The sequence below is a fragment of the Arvicanthis niloticus genome, chromosome 9 (genome assembly GCF_011762505.2).
Source record: "Arvicanthis niloticus isolate mArvNil1 chromosome 9, mArvNil1.pat.X, whole genome shotgun sequence".
Classification (NCBI taxonomy): Eukaryota; Metazoa; Chordata; class Mammalia; order Rodentia; family Muridae; genus Arvicanthis; species Arvicanthis niloticus.
Genome location: NC_047666.1, coordinates 48063218 through 48070262, shown reverse-complemented (window position 1 = coordinate 48070262; position 7045 = coordinate 48063218).

Genomic DNA, 7045 nt, shown 5'->3' with positions numbered 1-7045 from the left:
GTCTGGGTTTCTTTTTAGAGTGACCACCCATCTGATACTATTTTTCATTGCCACTAGGAGATCTCAAAGCTCCCAATATTGTGTCATGAAATTGATTTTGCGATCATTGATTTTTTTCATTGTTTCAGTAGGCAGTGAAAGTCTAGAGTATCAAAACTCACTTATTCTTGCTATGTTTGTTCTTAAAGTTGTATTTAGAATATACTAGAGATATTTATTACTTGTTATTCAAGCTTCACATTCCTCTTCCTGCCCACTCCCTAAACCATGCCATCTAGGAGCAATCTGCACTGTATTCCACAGGTGCAGTCAGGGCTTGCCCACCTTTGGGGTGGCCTTAGGACGATTCCCATGACTATCATTCTACTTATGTCTCTTGGTGATATTTGGAGACCTTCTTACCTTTTTAAAACTTTATTGTATCTTTCAGATTATAATATAATTGCATCATTTTCTCTTTCTTTTTCTCCTTTCAAACCCTCCCATATAACTCTCCTTACTCTGCAATATTCATGGCCTCTTTCTTTATTAAATGTCGTTGTATGTATATATGTATATATAAATAATAGATCATAGATTAGATAGATAGATAGATAGATACATAGATACATAGATAGATATATAGATAGATAGATAGGCAGGCAGACATAGCGATGGAGACATAGATATAGATGAAATAGATATAGGTATTATAGATACAGATGACATAAATATAAGTTTATATGGCTAAATATAACCAGTTCAGTCTGTATAATATTCCTTGTATTTTGTTTTCACAAATGATATCTGTTATTGGGTAACCACATGGTGTATACTTGACCGAGCAAGACTATCTCTCTCACTTACATTTTTTAGTTTCCCGTAGTTCTTTGTCAGGTTGGGGGCTCATGGGATTTCCTACACCATCCCTTGTCAACTTTGGTGTAGCTACTGTTTTTAAACCCTATTCAGCTTATGTTTAGATGGTCATTTTGGTGAGATTTTTATGGGAGTAGCTTCTGACACTCTTGAAAGACACAATCTTACAGCAAACTCCCTGACTTTTTGAGTTTTACAAATCTTTTATTCCTTTCTCCAGTAATGTTCCCTGAGCCTCAGATTGTTTTATAGATGCATCCCTTGGAAATGGGTTCCATAATTCTACACTTTGATTCATTGTGTGTGTGTGTGTGTGTGTGTGTGTGTGTGTGTGTGTGGTTTTTTCTGGTCTCTGTCTGTTGCAAAATAAGGTTTCTTTGATGAGGTGTAAGGACTACATTTCTCTGTGGGTGTAAGGACAAATATGTAGAATGTAGTTAGGCATTATGTTACTTTAATAAACTAATAGTTATATTTTTTTCAACTAGCCCTGGGTAGGTGGCTAGGTTTTTAGTACCAGATATGATTTCCCTCTTGATGAGTGAACCACATGTCCCTTTGAAGTAATCAATAGCTCCCTAATTGTGCTACTTAACTGTTAACATTTCATCAAACTCTGCTCTGCCTGGCATAGCATCCCCCTCTTTGATTACCCCAAATGATTACAATAATGTCAACCTTGAATACCCATGCAATGCTCTGAGACATTTAGCATGACTTGATCATGGACTCAGTTGTTACCTTCCCACACATACACACCATTCTTCTATTTCTTTTATTTTTCCCTGTTTTTTTTTTGCAAATTCCATGTTGCTGTGCATAAAAAGAGCTCAAAGAATTTTTTAAAACAGCTTGCTTATAAACCAGGGTTTTCTTTCAGCTTCAATGCAAATTACTTTGTGTCAAAATAGGGATAACTAGACTATTTAATTATAGCCAGAAAGTCAGCCACACTTCTGCTTTCAAAATCTTAAGAAACTAGTAACTCTTTTTAAAATGTTAGCTTGAGGCTCAAGACTAATACAAAACTAAAAACAGTGATTTTTTAAATGTTCTTTTTCTCCTTCCTATATAGTTTACCTCACTATTAAAGTCTAGTTAATCCAAGAAGAAGCTGCTTCTTTCTCTTCTTTTTGTTTTTTTTTTCCTTCTTTTTTTGTCAAATTAATGTCAAAGCATTAATTTAGAAGAATACTGTATATCGTTAGGTTGAAAGACATTAAATGACACTAAGGTGCTTTTCAAAAGAGGGAGAAATTGATTGACAAATCCTCTGGCTCTTCTGAAATCTTCCTTAGCTCCTAATCCACATATGAAATCATACTCCTTGATTTTTCCTACCCTATCCTGAAAGTTGAACAGTATGATTCTAATTGTCCTAAAAGCAAACTAAACACCATGGTAGATATTTGACTATGGAAGATCTGAATAGATAAAAGAAAAAAAAAGAGGGAGAAGGGGATAAAGGTGGAAGTGGAGTTGAAGAAAGAAGGAAGAAACGGAGAACATAGGAGGAAAGTAAAAAATGCTCATCTGACTGGAGTGTCTATAGATTCTTCTTACAGGCTTATTTTAGATTACATAAATAATTTGAAAATCACTACATATCAGAAACTACAGGAAAGCATGTCACTCCATCCTATTAGCAATGTATGAGAACATCAAGCCACGGGTCATAAGAATAGGAGACATCTTCCAGTAATACACTTGTCTAGACCAAGTAGCTACCACTTGCTGTACCCCTGCATGGAAATAAAAGGATAAAATTGCCATCAATTTTCTTTTCTCAAATAAAGTAGAAGAGAATCCTTGCAACATTTAAATATGAACTCATAAATGCAGAGGCAGGTTTAGATGCAAATAAACCATCCCAGGGCAGAGTGGTGCTGCAAAAGTTGTCATGATAAAAATGCCTGCTTTGATTTACACACACCATCTCTGCCCCAACAATAAGGACAGGCACAGAGTGATTTATCCTATTTAACCTCAACATCTCTACTCCAGAATATTCCAGGTTACCAGGGCAATGAGGATGGGGGAGAAGAGATAATGTTTCAAGTGGAAAACACTGATCTAAGACTGAATATGTCTCCCAAGGATGAAAACTATGGCAAATGAGAGGCTAGAATTAAAGTGGGTTGGGTGGGTGTATGGTTGAAGCAGTTACTGGGGAAGAAGGAGAAAGTGGAGAAGAAAGTTCATTTCTCACCAGAGAGGAGGTGGTCAGAAGAATGTGCAGAGCAGAATCACAAGAGAAAAGATCAGTGTGAGCAACAATGGAAAATATCAGAGGGAAGGGAAAACAAAACTATAAAGAATGAGTGATGGATAATCAGCTACATCTTAACATATTTAGGTCAGCTAGTGTCTGATTCCATCCTGTGTCATTTTCTATGAAATTTGCATTAAAATAGAATAGTCACACACAGGTCTTGGTAAACTTCACAATTAATTTTCCAAGTTCATTTTCAAGAATATCATTAGAAGTAAAAAAAAAATTAAAGGTAAAAAGTAGAGGTTTCTGTGTTTGGAACTAGGTGAGACTCTCCTTATGAGACTGAAGTGGGAAAGCAACAGATGTACGCCTTTTCTCCCTGATATAGAGGTCTAAAATCTTTTAGTTGTTTTCTTGATCTCAAATTAGGCAGAGTCCAGCATGGCTGGTTTTGATGGGTTGGTTTTGATGGATTAAAATTATGTAAGATTGAATGACCAAGTTTCCACTGAGAGAGCAGATGATGTTGGGTTGGTTCCTTTATGGGAAAAATGGAAGAATAATTTGAATAAGATAGCCATTTCACAAGTACTTATTTATAAATAAGGCATATAGTGTGACCATATGACCCCCATGGTCTAATACAGGCTATGTAAACAGTAAAGTAAATTATGTTAACCTGTTTTATTATTTTCTTTGTTCTAAGACAGATTCTTCTACATCCCAGGTTGGCTTCCAACTCAATATGTACTAGAGAGTGACCTTGGAATTCTGATCCTCCTGCTTCTTCTTCATAAGTTTTGGGGTTATTGGCATGATTTTATATAATGATATAGACTGAATACATGGCATTCTGCATACTACACAATTACTTTACCACTGAGTTATAGCCCCAGTCCCCAACAACTTATTTTAATTCAAAGCAAGTGTTCTTTGTCCCTTGATTGTTACATTTAGACACAGAGGTTTACATAGATGCTCTACATAGAAGCATTAGGAAAATAGGGAAGGATTGGGTGCATCAAAAATGAGGACAAAAGAGGCTGCACAAGGTAGTACTCACCTTTAAAACCAGCACTCAGGAGGCAGAAGTAGACAGATCTCTGCCAGTACAAGACTAAATCTAATCAACATAGTAAGTTCCAGGCCAGCCAGGACTACACAGTTCAAACCTGTCTAATGGAAAAGAAGGCAGGGGAAAAATAATAATTGAAAATGTATAATCCAAAGATGCATTAGAAGTAAGGAAAAAACTGAAAAAAAAATCCAGTTAAAGGGCCTTCATAACTGGACAACAGAGCAATTTTAAATATGAACAGCCTGCAAATCTGCCCAGAGCCAGTGCTTGTAAAATATCAATGTTTGTTTCAATATTAGCTTTTGCTAATGTGCCTGACAGATAGAATATCAAATGCACAGAAAAGGGCAATATGGTTGTTGTTATTGCTTATGCTGAATGTGAGGCACAGAGAAATGTCACTCTCTTACAGGACAGTTGTAAATATAATGTGTTCATTTACAACTGTGTCAATCCCAAGTTAGGATATTATGGCTACAATCTGTATAAAATATGACCGCAGCTGTAAGGTCAATCTTCTTTACTCTATGGAATCCACTTCTGACATTCAAGAAGTCTATTTTAGCTCCTTCTTTCAACTTCCTTATGGCACAGACACTCACATTCTGAATCAAGTGACTTTCAAACCACAACTACTGCCCTGAAGACCTGCCACAAGCAGCTGTGTCTTTATCTTCATCTTATTATATAGTACATTTGTATCTGTAGTTGAAGTGAGGAGTACCTATTTTAAAGATACTCTTATTTTTATTTGTTTTTAATGAAAGTAACATTGGCACCCATTCCTGAAAACAAACTCAAAGTACCTCTGTGGCAACATGTATTTATGTTCAACTTGAATTTACTCATCTAAGAACAAAGCCATAAGAGAGGTTGCAAGGCTCAAGCCTTTTATGGCTTGCTCAAGACCCCACAGACACTTTCTTTTTCCACAGATGGGCTGGAGGTCATTGGATTGTTATCTAGTTGCAAGAGGTTCAGGAGACACAATTGCATCTCTAAGATAATTGAAGTACAATAATAAAATTCAGTAATTTGTTGTGAGGAAGGATTCATCCAGTAGGCAACAAGAAATAGTGGTAGGAATATTGAAAAGATATTGAAACCATGTTGCAGGAAAAATTTAAAAAATATTATCGTGTATATTATTATTTCAGTAACCCCTCTTAAAAAGGAATGCTAACATACAACGGTGAAAGTCTCTCAACAATTTCAAATGCTTTATTTTCTTTTCTGGAATGCTTGTACAATGGAAATTACTTTTGATGACATGGCTTTATCAGGATCGACTTTCTGATTTGGGGTTGAAACTTATACTATATTCAAAAACTGGTTAAACAAGGCATATTCACACACACACAAATATGAAGGTGTTTAGAAATAATCTGCTACATTAACAGTTTAGTTAGATGCAGACAACACAATATTTGAGGAACTCCACACATAGTATGGAGCCATTAATCAATTATAAGGAACACTATGCCACAGGTATAAGGAAAAACAATCACTATTTTATGAGAGAATCAACTCCCCTTCATCATGTGCCTTGATCTGGGTTAATGTATATACAATATAATTTTTTAATTCAATAAAGAATGTAGAATGTTGTGTTTCGCCACTTAAGACCCAATGAATCAGATGCTAAGGTTAAAAGACAGGAAAATATAGGTTACACATTACTTTGACCTTGATAATCGAAGTCCAAATATTAAAAAGCTAGATATAAGTTAGCCTCCAAAGTCCTTCATTGTTGATGTTGATCTTCAAGGTTGGAATGTGTTGGAATAGCATTCTACAGATAACAGACATCTGATGCCCCATTTCGACATAAGAGGAGCTGTAATAGCTGACACAAAATATTCCCTTCCCCCAATGCTGAGCCTACTAACATTCCCTAGAGAATTCCTTACTTGCTACCTCCTATGTATCTCCCCCTACATATGGTCTCAGGGTGCTAGAAGTATAGAAGGGTTAGATGTCCAAGTGGAGCTATTTGGGGCTCACTTACACTATTATAAATAACTCCTCATCCACATTCTTGCAAGTCCTTACTGGACTTACCTACATACTGGATTACCTTCTGGTTAGCCAAGGTGGACTAGGATACAATTATTTATCTGGTCTTTGATAGTGTCCTGTCTGCAACAAAAAGAAAGTATTCAGATTCCCACATTCAAAGTGAGATTAGGCCTGACAATCTTCTACATAGCTAGATACCATCCCTGCCCTTACCCATTGTTATTTTGATGTCAAATGCCACAAATTAGATTCACCAAAACAGGGATCCTCAACTGAAAGGCTTCCATAAGTGCCTTAATTGATATGGGAAGACCTGTCACAAGTGTGGGCAGCACCTTCTGGTGAGAGGTTAAATGAAATAAGGCAATACAGAAGTATTGCTGTTCACCTTTTGCTAGCATGGTATTGCTTCTTGCTTTAGATTTATCCTGGAGCTGCCACTGCTGACTCCTTCACTGATACTAGGAGTTTTCCGAGGCTTCCATCAATGACCCAAGACCAAGAACCACAAAATTATCACTCCTTGGTGGGGATTGCTGGGGCACATAGCTTTCCTGGACAGGGCAATTACTGGGATGATAGCCTCTCAGTGTGTGACTGTGGGACTACTACAACCACTGAAGCATCAAGCCTAAAAGATTAAGAGACCGTTGGGTCTCAGGTATGAGATAGTGGCTCTTACTATTGTAATGTACTAATTTAATCAATCAAGTAAACACATACACATGCGCATGTGCGCACATGCACATGCGCACACATACATGCAGGCATGCACACACATTCTTTCCATAAGTTTTGTTACTCTAAAGAGCTCCATTACCCACCAATACTCTGTTCTCTCTACTATAATACTACAAAAGTGTTTAAACTCAAGT